General features: G+C 41.5%; 1 pseudogene; it reads left to right on the forward strand.

Annotated features, from left to right (window-relative positions):
- Positions 1-3,212, forward strand: part of LOC112607630 — a 21,740-nt pseudogene extending 18,528 nt beyond the window's left edge.
- The last annotated feature ends 12,981 nt before the right edge of the window (positions 3,213-16,193 follow it).

The raw sequence follows: 16,193 nt of genomic DNA on the forward strand, positions 1-16,193 counted from the left end.
TTTTTTTTTTTTTTTTTTTGAGACGGAGTCTCGCTCTGTCGCCCAGGTTGGAGTGCAGTGGCCAGATCTCAGCTCACTGCAAGCTCCGCCTCCCGGGTTCACGCCATTCTCCTGCCTCAGCCTCCTGAGTAGCTGGGACTACAGGAGTCCGCCACCTCGCCTGGCTAGTTTTTTGTATTTTTTTTGGTAGAGACGGGGTTTCACCGTGTTAGCCAGGATGGTCTTGATCTCCTGACCTCGTGATCCGCCTGTCTGGCCTCCCAAAGTGCTGGGATTACAGGCTTGAGCCACCGTGCCTGGCCTTTTTTTTTTTTTTTTTTTTTTTAGATGGAGTCTTGCTCTGTTGCCCAGGCTGGAGTGCAGTGGCACCATCTCAGCTCACCCCACAACCTCTGCCTCCCTGGTTCCAGCAATTCTCCTGCCTTAGCCTCCCAAGCAGCTGGGACTACAGGCATGTGCCACCACGCCCAGATAATTTTGGTATTTTTAGTAGAGACCAGGTTTCACCATATTGGCCAGGCTGGTCTCAAACTCCTGACCTTGTGATCCACCTGCCTTGGCCTCCCAAAGTGCTGGGATTACAGGCGTGAGCCACCTTGCCCAGCAATGGGGGACAGCATGCAATGTTTTTCAAAGGAATAGATAGTTAAAATACCACTAAATACCTACTAGAATGGCCAAAATTCAAAACACTGACAACACCAAATGCTGACAAGGATGTAGAGCAACAGGAACACTTATTCATTGCTGGTAGGAATGCAAAATGGTACAGCCACTTTGGAAGGCAATTTGGCAGTTTCTTACAAAACTAAATATACTCTTACCACACGATCCAGCAATCGTGCTCCTTGGTATTCACCCAAGTGAGTTAAAAACTTATGTCTACACAAAAACCTGCACATGGATATTTACGGAGGCTTTATTTCATAATTACCAAAACTTGAAAGCAACCAAGATGTCCTTTGGTAGGTGAATAGAAAAATGAACTAAGCCACATCCAGATAATGGAATATTATTCTGTGCTAAAAAGAAATGAGCTATCAAGTCATGAAAGATATAAAAGAACCTTAAATGCATCTTACTAAGTAAAAGAAGCCATGCTGAAAAGGCTACATGCTATATGCTTATATGACGTTCTGGAAAAGGTAAAACTATGGAGACAGTAAAAAGGTCAGTGATTGTTTGGGGTTGTTCGGGGAGGGAAGGATTAATAAGCAAAGCTCAGATAATTTTTAGGGCAGTGATGATATTTTGTATGATACTATAATGGTGGATACATGTCATTATACTTTTGTTAAACCCTTAGAATGTACCACACCAAGAGTGAACCCTAATGTAAACTATGGATGTTGGGTGATAGTGATATGTCTGTGTAGCTTCATTGATCGTAACAAATGCACCACTCTGGTGCAGGGATGTTGATAGTGGGGGGATGGGGGCCGTGCAAATGTGGGAGCAGGAGGTATATGGGAATTCCGTACTTTTGGCCCAATTTTTTTGTGAACCTAAAACTTCTCTAAACAACGTAGTCCTTTTTTTTCTTTTTTTTACTTTTAAAGTTTTTTATCTTCTCTTTTCATCTATGTTTAATCAGCCACCAAACGTGGCTTATTGCTAACATAGTCCTTTTTTTAAGATAAAGAAAAAGTAGTTAAAATAAGGTTAAATCAGAAGTTGCTCATTCTAGTATTTGGATGGACTAGTATTTTGGATGATGGTGTGTGGACAATGGATTGGTGTTTTAGGTGACTAGTGGGAGGCTCATAGGATGACTATGTAACATGAAAGCAGATCTAGATCTCATAACTCATTCTCTGTATCACACAGGACAAGGGAGTTCCGCTGTTTGGGCTTAATGCATCCCCATTGGATCCAAGGGTCACATCACCCTTGTACCTGGTCTGGCAGTAGCAACATTGGGGTTTATGTTAAGGCTTTTGAATTGAGCTCAAGAACAAGTACCCCCTTTGACTGTCCAAAGTCTGAACCAATTGGTAAATTGGACAAAGGGGTAAGGAAGGCAGAGAGTGGTAAATATCACCCTCATTATAGTTAAAGCTCATATTGGAGAATGTGGCTTATATCTGCAGGCCCTGCGCCTCCTAAATATTCAACCCCCAGAGTTAGAAAGACTTGGGCATCCAGGCACCTACAGGCCTCTGGATGTGAAAATAGATCCTGTACTAAGCTTCCTGCAAAACCCAGAGCAGTTGAGAACACATGCTCTCTTGGACTGGCTGGTTCCCAAAAGCCAGAGGAGAGGAAGGATAGGGTAGTGCATGTCTAGTTCTAGCTGCTCTTCCAAAATTGGCAGTCAGGTAAGTCATTCCAGCTTCCCACGGACTGAGTGACTGAATGGTGGAGAGTAGCCAGGGGCATTACACTAACATGAAAACATACCCGGGGTGGGAAGAAATCATTCTTCTACTAACTATAAAATACAGACATGATTATAACAACATGTGATTTCTTTCAGGAATCCCAAAGGTTAAATATTTTGCTTTTCTTCTTTGTTTCAGATATATTGAGCATTACTTGGAAGAGTTCATAAGAGTTCATAACACCTGCTAATGGTCGGCCACAAAGTCATATTTTACATCATAGTGGATGATGTCTCCAAGGTGCTGTTTATAGAGCTGGGTCCTCTGCATTCCTTAAAAGTGTTTCAGGTCAAGCCAGAGAAGAGGTGGCAACACATCAGCATGATGCCTGTGAAGATCATCAGGGAGCACATCTTGGCCCACATCCAACACGAGGTCGACTTCCTCTTCTGCATGGATGTAGACCAGGTCTTCCAAGACAATTTTGGGGTGAAGACCCTAGGCCAGTCAGTGGCTCAGCTACAGCCCTGGTGGTACAAGGCAGATCCTGATGACTTTACCTAGGAGAGGCAGAAAGAGTCAGCAGCATGCACTCCATTTGGCCAGGAGGATTTTTATTACCACACAGCCATTTTTGGAGGAACACCCATTCAGGTTCTCAACATCCCCCAGGAGTGCTTTAAGAGAATCCTCCTGGAAAAGAAAAATGACATAGAAGCTGAGTGGCATGATGAAAGCCACCTAAACAAGTATTTCCTTCTCAACAAACCCTCTAAAATCTTATCCCTAGAATACTGCTGGGATTATCATATCAGCCTGCCTTCAGATATTAAAACTGTCAAGCAGTCGTGGCAGACAAAAGAGTATAATTTGGTTAGAAATATCATCTGACTTCAAATTGTGCCAGTAGATTTCTGAATTTGAGAGAGGAGTATTCTGGCTACTTCCTCAGAAAAGTAACACTTAATTTTAAGTTTAAAAAAATACTAATGAAACACCAACATGGCAAACACATACCATTCCTCCTTGTAACTTGAGGCTTTGTAATGTGGGAGAATGAATCTAGGATAATCAGATGTAAATTCCCAGTGATTTCTTATCTATTTTGGGTTTGGGGGAAATACTATCAACTGAACCAAGAAGAACTTGTCATAGGCAAAGATAAAGCCAGAAACACTCTACACATGCCACATAACATCTGGAGAAAAGGGTGCTAAGGGAAGCGTTTGGCAGCAAGATATGATTGTAAGGGGTTGTCCCTTGAGTTCAATGCCTGCCTATTTCCAATGGATCTAAAACAACATGAAGTTACTGTGCAGCAGAGCTCTCAGTAAAGACACCATTTGCCTTGGCAATCCTCAAAATGCTTCAATAGCAGATTGCTTCAGGCCATCTGTAGTCCGTCCTTTTCTCATCAGGATGTTGTTTGGCTTCTGTGCGAAAAATTGGTGGAGTGTCCTAGTAGATATCATGGTGGTGCGTGATCAGAGTCCCAAGGAACCTGAATGAGCCAAGGTGCCCAGCATGAAGTCAAAACAAAGCCTTGACATGAGTTTGCATGAAATAGCACACAGAGAGTGGAAGAGAGGAGCCGATCATTGTGGGGCAGTGCCACCCTGGGGGCACTTAGGGTATGGGGTTGGTGCTTAAATACATCACGGATCCAGGCACTGAATGGGAGGAAGTGTGAGTGATTTCCAGCCTCGTTGACCCTATGAATGACAAGCAGCGGGGACTTGAACGGAATATGTTTCTTGTGTTGCCTAAGTGGTATTCAGTCTACCAGACTGCAACTTGCATCTTCTAATCCTCGGCAAAGAGATGTGGATGGTGTCAGAGAAGGCAAAGGCCTGCAGTGGATTGAAGAGGCTTGCAAGCAGTTCCGTTTCTAGGATGTGGGCTTCATCAGAGGACACTCAGTCATCAGCTGGTCTCACCACTTAGTTAGTCTAAACCTCAGGGTTCCTCAGCCCCTCATACCCCAACTTGGAGGGCTGAAATCCAGGAGTAGACTGCAGAAACAGCCCTCCCATCAAGTAACCTCTTGTTTTCTCCTGCTCCATCTGCACTGTGGAAGTGTAACAATTAGACATGCTTGGCAAAACGGTTAATTGATTTTGTAACAGAAGCATGAGCCATAACAATGGGAGATCTAGTTATCATGACTGAACAGTTTAACATTCAATTCCCTTCTCTAAGAGAAGCTGTGAAATCCTACATATTATTTAAAGTTAACCAAATCAATGTAAAGGAAGTTAGGAGGCAACATGTACATATGCACATATCTTTGTATTTTGCTTGTGTTCCAGTCTAGGTCATTTGTTTCTATTTTCAAGCAATTTATTTGAAAAGCTATTGCACTAGCCTGTTGTATATTGCAATGAGCTTCTTTTATAAAATGAAACTTAGATTTTTCTTGACCATTTCACTGTGCCTCCTACTTCATTTCTTGCCAAAAAGTCTGACATCCAACAAAACAAAACAAAACAAAAACTCTGAATTAGTGGGCTTTAAAAAGGAAAAAGTAGGGCTTTGAAAAAGGAAAAGTAGATCACACATCAGTTAAGACTCCTGCTTCTCTATTAGTCAGGTTGTCTTGGATTCAGTCTGGAGTAGGGAGAGTTTAAGGGTTTTTAAGTCCTGAACCAAAGAAATGATTTAGCCTGAAAGTTTAGAGCAAAGAACTCATGTTTACTTTTAAGTGAATTTCTTGATTTTTTAAAAAATTTTCATTAAAGTTTAAATCTCCAATGGACAAATTCATGATCTTGTTTATCGTTATTACTAAACTTTTTAAAAATTTTCCCAACTTACAATTAAATAAATTATTTTCTTAGTATATTCTGGTCTGGTCATGGATTGTGCATTTCCTCCCAAAGATCTTCAAAATTGTCAATTAGAGAATTTTAGGTTTTCAGACTCAGAAAAGTCCTCACGCAATTCTGAAAATGTGTCCACTATTACAAAAATAGAACAGACTTGGGATTCCCAAATTTTTGTTTGTTTTTGAGACAGGGTCTCACTCTGTCACCCACGCTGGAGTGCAGTGGTGTGATCATGGTTCACTGCAGCCCCAACCTCCTGGGCTCAAGTGATCCTCTCACCTCAGCCTCCTGAGTAGCTGGGACTACAGGCGCTGCCACTCCCCACTAATTAAGAAAAAAACTTTTTTATAGAAATGGGGTCTCACTATGTTGCCTAGGTTGGTCTCAAACTCCTAGGCTCAAGTGATCCTCCTGCCTTGGCCTCCCAAAATGCTGGGATTACAGGCATAAGCCACCATGCCCGGCCAAGGGATTCTCCAACTTTTAAGCAACAAATATTTATATAGAGCTTTCCACAGCAATGCACTGAAATAATGAACTGCCAGTGAAAGAATCATTAGGGAAAGGCTTGCCCTTGAAGCCTAGGGTGGGGCATCAGGGCAGAGGAAGAAAATAATGCCATCACCATATCTGGGGATTATTAGTCCTGACGTCTGGGGAATATATCTGGTCAAGTGGGTAAAGTCTGGATTTCCAACAGGTGTACTTGTACTAAAAAATTTAAAGATGACCAGGCTAATTTAGTGAGATGCCCTGAATATACAACAGAGCATGATTACCTCATAGTGGAGAATTAATCTCATTTCATAAAAGAGGAAGATGAGGTCCAGAAGGGTTTTAGACTCAGAAAGGTCCTCATGTCCTTCTGAAAATGTGTCCACTATTACAAAAATAGAACAGACTTGGGATTCCCAGATTTTTGTTCGTTTTTGAGAGAGGGTCTCACTCTGTCACCCATGCCGGAGTGTGGTGGTATAATCATGGCTCACTGCAGCCTCGACCTCCTGGCTCAAGTGGTAAATTGTAGGTGACTGACGTGGGCTTCATCAGAGGACAGTCGGTCATCAGTTGGTCCCACCACTTAGCTAGTCTAAACCTCAGGGTTCCTCAGCCCATCATACCCCAACTTGGAGGGCTGACATCAAGGAGTAGACTGGAGAAATAGCCCTCCTATCAAGTAACCTTTTATAAGTGGTAAGTGACTGAACTGAGGCTCAAAGCAGGGAAACTCACAAGGACAGATGTGCTGGCAGTGCATTCAGAGGGCCATGTTTCACATCATGGAAAGCGCAACTATATATCTTCCCAGGCCTCTACCATCTCCCACTTTTTATGCATTAAACCTACCCCAAATGCATTAAGTAAGTTTAAAAGCATCATGTTAAAAAAAATCAGTTAGGCATGGTGGCTTAACCCCCGTAATCCCAACACATTGGGAGGCCAAGGCAGGTGGATTGTTTAACTCCAGGAGTTCGAAATCAGTCTGGCAACAGGGTGAAACCCCATCTCTATAAAAAAATACAAAAATTAGCCAGGTGTGGTGGTGTGTGCCTGTAGTCCTAGCTATTTAGGAGGTTGAGGTGGGAAGATCACTTGAACCCAGGAGGTAGAGGTTATGTGAGCCAAGATCGTGCCACCACACTCCAGCCTGGGCAACAGAGACCCTGTCTCAAAAAATAAAATATTGTTATCATTCTTATCTTTACATTATGCATGGAGGGCTGATGTAAGCACCACGGCCATGCACTGAGCAGTTATATCAGGGCAAGGCTTCAGGAGGTGTGATCAGGCAGAGGAGTAGGTGGAAGGAACAAACCATACTTCCTCCTTCCACTCCACCTCAAATCTGGGAACCACATTCAGCTACAAGGGGAAAAATGTGTTCAAGTCCTGAAGGATTTCTCTTTGTCCCTCTTTGCTCTCTCTTAGCCAAAGCCACCACTGTTAGGAACTTCAACTATGGCAGTACTTACAAGCACTTATTTAATGTACTGTTTGTTAAATGTGCCTAATGTAAACAAATAACACTGGCATGATTGCATATTCACAAGCATGAAAAGTCATAGAAAGTGAATGTGTAACACACTACACATACCGTTTAAGGAAAGAAAAGAGTCAAGTAGGGATCCACTGGTGAATATCTGAGATCTGAAAGAGTGGCAATCCAGGATTTAAAACCGGGACTGTCTGCCTATAGATTGTCTTACTGTGCTCTTTCCACAGCTCCATACTTCTTTCTCACTCTGTTTTACACACACACACACACACACACATTTTAACCATCTTATTGTTGAAATTGGGGAAAACAAAGAAGTCAACATCAAAGCTCTCAATGCCTTTGTTAGGCATTAAAGAGAGGGGATTTAGGAGACCCCAAACTCTTTAAAGGTAAAATGTAAGTCTAAAATTGGAGAAGCAGGAACATGAAACCTGACTAGGTATGAGGCATAGGTAGTACCAGGGCTAAGGGAGTATGAAAGAAGGATGGCTCAGGGAGGTGGAAGAAGCCTCAGAGAATCTGACTCTGAACTGAGCTTTGAAAGGAGAGAAGGGGTCACTGTGAAGAGTGGATGGAATGAGGTTTCAGAGGGGGAAGCAGTAGGTCTGAAGCCCAGACTGCTGCAATAAGACCTTCAAGGAAACCAATAGGAATGGTGCTTTGGGACCGGATGAAATCACCCGGCAGAGCCTGTGTGAAAAGGGCTGGCTGACCACCCCACTTTCACCCAGCATTTCTGGTGCTCTCTCTCCCTTCCCAGCAATCCCTGATCTCCCTCAGGAGTACTCCCTCAGCAAGTACTCTTGGCTAAATCAATCAATCAGGACTTTCCATTTCTCTGGTGACAACTATTGATTCAAGGGTGGGCAGGTGACCTAAAGTAGTCTAAACAAAGTGAATTTCAAGTCTTCTACTAGAAATTAGGACACATGTAATACTGGGGGCTGCTGGACAAGGGAAGTCCACCTTAGGATGAAATTGACAATAGGAAAGGAAGAGCAGAGACACTGAAGGAAACCCAGGCCCTGGTGACAACTTTGAGCCATTGAATCCAGCCTTCCCTAAGGTCTGCACTGTCTGTGGGCTTTTCAAATGCGTGGGCCAGTAAAGTCCCATGACTGTTTAAGCCAGCTGGAATTGGACTCTCTCTTACTTATAACTGGCAATATCTCCATTGAACCCCTCTAGGATTATTAGCTCCTTAAAGGCAGGGCCATAGTCTGCCATTGCATCAGCTCTAGCACCTACTTCGGAAGTACATCACCTATTTCGGAAGTACTCCTTAACAAATATTTACTGAACAAATGAATGAATGCACCAACATTCATTCCGATCACGCATTGAAATGTTTTGCTTTAGTTGGAAGGTTTTACATTTTTTATTATAGGCTGTGTGTCCTATTAAAATGCAAGTCTTTGGGTATCTGGCACCTGGAACTTTTCCTCCTGTAGTATACAGTATGGGAACTCAGGAGTTGCAGCCTGGGCTGCAGGCTTAAGCTCCAACTTGGTGCCATAAGCTGGTGGGTTCAGTGCGACTTCAAGGTCAGCAATGTGTAGAATAAATTTGCTTCATCAGCATAGAGCAGTGGTTCTCAGCCTGGGAATCGCTCTCCTCTCCAACCCACGGGACATTTGGCAATGGCAATGTCTGGAGTTATTTTTGGTTGTCACAGTTGGTGGAGGGGTGGGTGCTATCTGCATACTGGGTAGAGGCCAGGAATGTTGCTAAACATCCTGGGCAACATGGCAAAACCCTGTCTCTACACAAAATACAAAAAGAAAAAAAATTAGCCGGGAGTGGTGGCTCAAGCTTGTAATCCCAGCACTTTGGGAGGCCGAGACGGGCGGATCACGAGGTCAGGAGATCGAGTCCATCCTGGCTAACACGGTGAAACCCCGTCTCTACTAAAAAATACAAAAAACTAGCCGGGCGAGGTGGCGGGCGCCTGTAGTCCCAGCTACTTGGGAGGCTGAGGCAGGAGAATGGCGTAAACCCGGGAGGCGGAGCTTGCAGTGAGCCGAGATCGCGCCACTGCACTACAGCCTGGGAGACAGAGCGAGACTCCGTCTCAAAAAAAAAAAAAAAGAAAAAAGAAAAAAGAAAAAAAATTTAGCCAGGCATGGTGGGGTGTGCCTGTAGTCCCAGGTACTCAGGAGGCTGAGGTGAGAGGATCACCTGACCCCAGGGATTCAAGGCTGCAGTGAGCTATGATTGTACCACTGCTCTCCCACCTGGACAACAAAGTGAGACCCTGTCTTAAAAACAGAACAAAACAAAACCAGCCGAGCGCGGTGGCTCCCGCCTGTAATCACAGCACTTTGGGAGGCCGAGGCGGATGGATCACTTGAGGTCAGGAGTTCAAGACCGACCAGTCTGGCCATTCTGGTGAAACCCTGTCTCTACTAAAAATACAAAAATTAGCCTGGTGTGGTGGTGGGCACCTATAATCTCAGCTACTCGGGAGGCTGAGGCAGGAGAATCACTTGAACCCAGGAGACGGAGGTTGCAGTGAGCTGAGATTGTGCCACCGCACTCACTCCAGCCTGGGCGACAGAGCGAGACTCTGTCTCCAAAATCAAAACAAAACAAAAAACCATCCTACAACAAAGAATTATCTAGCTCAACATGTCATTAGTACCGAGGTTGAGAAACCCAGGTATAAAGTTTTCTTGGGCTTCATTAATAAACAAACATTAGGAACTAATAAGCATTACACTCGCCCATCTATACCTGGGAGTAGTCCCCTGATCTGCATCAAGAGCCTCTAACTCACCTCCTGGTTGTCCGCTAACATTCACAGCTTTAGAGAACACAGAAGTAGTTCTCTATACTGGACACCAGAGGGCAGGAATTTCCAAAGATAAGCCTGTTAACCTAAGTGACTGCAGTGATTAAAAATATTCTTTTCCGGAGCTGCTGAAGACTCTGCACATTTGTAGAAATAGATACTGATTTTGTATACAAATGAAAATGGCAATTAATACTTAAAGGATGTGACTATAAAAAAACAGCCTTTTTAGTTAAAATAAATGAGTTTAACAATTAGTTAAAATAAGCCTTAGCTGTCTAAACTCCAAAAGAAATTTACTGGGAGACTACTGGAGAGTTCTGTGAATACAAGGGAGAATTGACAGGGAAGCAGTGGCGTGCTGAAGCCAGCTCGTACTGGCTTGTGAGAGTCTATCATAGGCAATACTTCCCAACTCCCTGTTCAGTGACATCACTGTGACAGCTTGAAATAGGCCATGGTGGGAGTATTTACACCACAGGAGTCATCAAGCACTAGAAACCAGGGCTCCTTTTCCTTTCCTTAATTTCCTTCTTTCTTTCTTTTTTTTTAGAGTGTCAGTTGTTAAAAATTTACCAGTATTATCACTGTAACCAGGCCATGAGTAAGAACCAGGAAAGCTTAGGGGTCTCTGCAAATGAAAATTGTGGACTCTCCCTAGAGGTCTGCCATTAATAGGACTCAATTCCAACTATCTCCAGTCTCAGGGTTTCTTCCTTCAAAATTCTAAATTCCGAGGAAAGAAAACTCGAAAGTCACCATGCCCGGCTAAGATTTTTGTATTTTTAGAAGAGACGGGGTTTCACCATGTTGGCCAGGCTGGTTTTGAACTCCTGACCTCAAGTGATTCGCCCATCTCAGCCTCCCAAAGTGCTGGGATTACAGGCGTGAGGCATTGTGCCTGGCCTGTATCCTTGCTAATACTCTTCCTCTGTCCTCACTTGGCCCCCTGGAACAGCCACCATCATGAACCCTGGTTTATCATTCTCTTGCTTTCTGTTTTAAAATATAAATTTATATCCTCTATATTCTGGGGGGAAATTCCATTTTTAATCTTTAGTTGTTTATAACTTTATAAAGAGGATATTACACTGCATGTAATTTTCGAGGACCTATTTTTCTCCTTAATGTTAGATTGTGAAGATTCATCCAGAAAGTGTACATCATTGTAATTCATTTTGATGGCTGCATAATAATTGACTGTGGAAATACACCACAGTTTACTTATCCACGGCCTTGTTAATGAGCACTTCAATTGTTTCTAAGTTTTTGCTATTATAAACAGTGCTGCTATAAATATTCTTATCGATGGCTCTTTGGTTAGATGAGGAGCCCCTGAGTGGTAAAATATGTTAATATTTAACCTGTGAGATAGTGCCAACATTATTTTTCAAAGAAGACACATCAGCTTAAATTTTCACCAGCAAAGGAGAACTAATCCTGTTGATGTGCATGCTCTCAGACACTCTGTATTGCCAATAGAATGGGCAGAAAAATTTATCTCTTTGTAGCCGTTCGAATTTCTTTAATTACTAACGCAGCGGAACATTTCTTCATGTGTTTGTTGGTCACACGTGCTTCCTCTTTAGTGAAATGTGTTCATATATTTTGCCCATTTCTGTTGAATTATTTGTGCTGTGTTGATTTATAGAATATATTATTGAGGCCGGGCACGGTGGCTCACACCTGTAATCCCAGCACTTTGGGAGGCCGAGGTAGGTGGATCACTTGAAGTGAGGAGTTTGAGACCAGCCTGCCCAAAACGGTGAAACCTGTCTCTACTAAAAATATAAAAATTAGCTGGGCATGGTGGCGCTTGCCTGTAATCCCAGCTGCTCAGGAGGCTGAGGCAGAAAAATCGTTTGAACCTGGGAGGCAGAGGTTGTAGTAAGCCGAGATCACACCACTGCTCTCCAGCCTGGGTGACAGAGTGAGTGAGACTTTGTCTCAAAATAATAATAATAATAATAAATATATATATATATATAATTGATACTAATCCTTTGCCAGCTGTATGTACCATAAATGTCTTCTCTCAATTATAAATAAAATAGCTGTCCAATATTTATCTGTGACCTCATCTTCAACTATTGTCTCCCTCACTCCACTCCAATCACACTGGCCTCCTTGATGTTCCTCAGATACGTGAAGCACGCTTCACCTCGGGGCCTTTGCACCTTCTGTTCTTTCTGCACGAACCATTCATCCTCCAAATAGCAAAATGGTTCATTCTTTCACTTCCTTCAAGACTCCTCTCAAATGTTACTTTATCAGTGAAGCCTCCTCCACCCAACCTGTATAAAATGACACAAACTCCCATTCTCTTTCTCTCTTACCCAGTTTTATCTTTCTCCACCGTACTCATCAACATCTGACATACTATATATTTGTTTATTCATTTATTATCTGTCTCTCCTCACTAGAATGTGCCTAGAAAAGTGCCTAGACATAGTAGAGGCTCAATAGTTATAGAGTAAATAAATACATGTAATCTCTTGTCTAATTGCAATGACAAGCACTCTCAGAACAATGAAATAGTGGTAGTAGCAGGTATTCTTTAATTGGAAAGCTTGTGTTTTACTATTAAGAATCATTATTAGCTTTTAATTTAAGATACATAGAGAAATGAAATGACTTCTTTAATATGTGAGGTATTAGGGAAGATGCTCATTGTCGGTTCTTATTAAAAGAAAAAACTACAGGCTTAAAGTAAATATGAAAGGATAAATGTCTCAGAACAGCCAAGGGAAGTGTGAAAAACAAGAAAGTTAAAGAGGATTTTGCCTTAACAAATATCAGAACATATTATAACACTACTGTAATCAAACCAACAAGGAATAGATTAGAGGAATAGTGAATACAAAATTAGGGCACAGTATATATGAAAGTTGACATGTAACAATAGTATTTTTTAAATCGGTGAGAAAAGAATGGATTAGTTAATAAATTACACTACTCGCACTACTGGCAATCCAAGTGGAAAAAAGTGGGCCTCCACCTTATGCCATATATAAAAATAAACTCCTGATGGATTTGTTTAATGTTAATATTTATTGAATTTTATTTAGTTAATAAATTTACTTAATTTAAGACTTAAATGTAGAAAATAAAACAATAAAAATTATGTTAAAAAATCTACAACACGCAAAATCTAGGTAAGGAGGAGATCTTAGAGTTTTTTGTTTATGTTGTTTTGTTTTTGTTTGTTTTTTGAGATAGAGTCTTGCTCTGTTGCCCAGGCTTGAGTGCAGTGGCTCAATCTTGGCTCACTGCAACCTCCATCTCCCGGGTTCAAGCCATTCTCCTGCCTCAGCCTCCCGAGTAGCTGGGATTACAGGCGTGCACCACCATGCCTAGCTAATTTTTGTATTTTTTTAGTAAAGATGGGGTTTCACCATGTTGGCCAGGCTGGTTTCAAACTCCTGACCTCAGGTGATCCACCCACCTCGGCCTCCCAAACTGCTGGGATTACAGGTGTGAGCCACTGCACCTGGCCTAATTTTTTAGGGTTTTTTTTGTTTGTTTGTTTGTTTGTTTTATTGGTAGAGTCAGGATCTCCCTATGTTACTGAGGCTGGTCTTGAACTGCTGGCCTCAAGCAGTCCTCCCACCTCAGCCTCCCAAAGTGCTGGGATTACAGGTGTGAGCTACCAGGCCCAGCCAAGATCTTAATGCCAGAAACCTAATAGCTGTTTAAAAAGCTATATTTGAATATACAAAAATTTCTAAATTTTTATTTGCTTAAAAAATTAATATATAAGAAAACCACCTGGTTAGAAATTATTTGTAATACAAATGAAAGAGTAATTATCTAAATACAAGGCACTTACAAATTGCTGAGAAAAATTTAACAATGCAATAAAAAATATGAAACTCATAATAGACTAAATCAAGATGACTAAAAAGCTTATGAAAAGATGCTCAGGCCAGGCACGGTGGCTCACACCTGTAATCCCAGAACTTTGGGAGACTGAGGCAGACAGATCACCTGAGGTCAAGAGTTCGAGACCAGCTTGGCCAACATGGTGAAATCCCCCTCTCTACTAAAAATACAAAAATTAGCTGGGCATGGTGGTGCGTGCTTGTAGTCCCAGCTTCCCAGGAGTCTAAGGTGGGAGAATTGCTTGAACCCGGGAGGCAGAGGCTGCAATGAGCTGAGATTGCACCACTGCACTCCAGCCTAGGTGAAAGAGCGAGACTCCATCCAAAAAAAAAAAAAGAAAAAGAAATAAGAAAGAAAAGATGCTCAAATTCACTACAAATCAGATAATTGCAAAATAATTTAATAATGAGCTGTTATTTATACCCATCAAACTGCAAAATGCTAGATCTAAAATTTTAAAAGGTAGGAAAAGTGCTGGTGGAAATGTGAAGTACTAGAGCATTTGAAAAATAACTGGGTACTATCTATTAAAAGTAAACAATACATATACCCTTAGGCCCAGCAATCTCACTCCTGGGATTATCCAGTAAAATAACAGCACCAATACATAAAGACATAAGATTAAGAAAGTTTATTGCATTTATTTTCCTAGTGACAAAAATTCCAGAGATAAAATGAATGTCCATTAGTAAGGAAATGGCTAAACAGAGCGTCCACATCTTGGAATATTATGTAGCCATTAAAAATAATGAATAAGCACTATTTTAGATAACCTGGGGAGATTTCACAAAGTAGCATTGAGTGAGAAAAGCAGATACAGAAAAGTGTCTGTTATTTCTTTATTGTAAAATAAGCAAGACTTTAAGTGACTGCATATATACACATGTATGTATATATGTATATATTTGTATTGTACATGTTATCTATAGCATCACATAAATAATGCAAAAAAATGAAAGGTCACAAACTAGGCTACTAATAATGGTGATCCAGGCAGGAAGACAGGAGGTGAAGAAATTATATACTGATGGAACAGATGTGGGTAACAAATCCCCTGGACATTTTCTAGTACTATTCTATCAGTTTATGGTATAGTCCTCCTATATCACTTGTTTCTTTCTCCATTTAGATACATGCTCAGTTTCCTAGATCTAAATATAGGTCAATATAGCCTTGATTTACATGAGAAGACCCCACTCTTTCTCTAGATACACTTTTTGAACAAATTATACACTTCCACAATTATCATGAATCATATCTCATTAAATCTTAGTGATACTTTCTAGCATTGAAATTTCAAATTCATTTTAATACCTGTTATCTCTTTACCAAACATATGGATATCTTAGGTCATATATATTATTTCCCTCCTTTATGCTTCATTCTATATCATATCTATGATACTCCACAGTGTGGTACCATGAAACTTTAGCATTTTATCTGTATACTTTCTTTCTGGAAACTTTCATTGCAAATATTATACTTCATAATCAGATCACCTGTGTCCTGCTGAACATTATCTGCTCAGGCCTCATGGTGTTTTCTAACCTCCTCAGATACTGAATCTGTAGGGATATAAGAGAAACAACTCAAGTAATATGCAGTAACTTCAATTATGGGATTGTTTGCAGAGATTTGGGCAAGGTTTAGAGACTCAACAAATGATATGTAGGCACCCAGGGGTTTGCAACAGCAGGAAGCTGTGACCACTCCTAGGCCTAAAGGGGCAAGGAAAGGAATGGCATTACCAGAGACCAAAGATTGCTGGAATCATGAAAGAGGAGCCACCCAACAGAAGTTATAGTCACAGAAGGACATGGCCACCCTCAATATCTCAACAAACTGGAGAGAGAAAGCAGAAAAATAGATAATTCAACCTTTCTATCTTCCTGCCCTCTCATCTTATGCTGGTGCCTCCCTTTAGCAGAACCCACTGGAAGCCATAGATCAAGGGACCTTGGGTGATCAACCTGTTCCTAAGATATACAGCCAGGAAGAGAAAGGCTAAGGATAGGGGGAAAGTAAATGGAGAACAACTAGCACAGTCCACGCCTTTTTCCATTCAGCATCATTTCTCAACCTTCACTTAGATGAAGAATCTCATGTTACCAAAAAAGGAGAAACACAAAGTTCCATCAGCTACTGTATCATCATGAGGTGATAACAATTCAGTCATATTCCCACTGGAACTTAAACTCTAACACTAACCCTCTGGTATTCTAGATAAGGTAGCAGGGAAAGGGAAGAAAGTAATTAACATAATACATCACTACTAAGTCCCACCTCTGTTGCTGTTCAGGAGGCTGATAATAAAAGGAGGTAGTTAATTGCCACTGTTTCATGGTTTTCTTATCATATTCTTAACTGATAGTGAC

This window comes from Theropithecus gelada, chromosome 15 (assembly GCF_003255815.1).
Source record: "Theropithecus gelada isolate Dixy chromosome 15, Tgel_1.0, whole genome shotgun sequence".
NCBI classification, from domain to species: domain Eukaryota; kingdom Metazoa; phylum Chordata; class Mammalia; order Primates; family Cercopithecidae; genus Theropithecus; species Theropithecus gelada.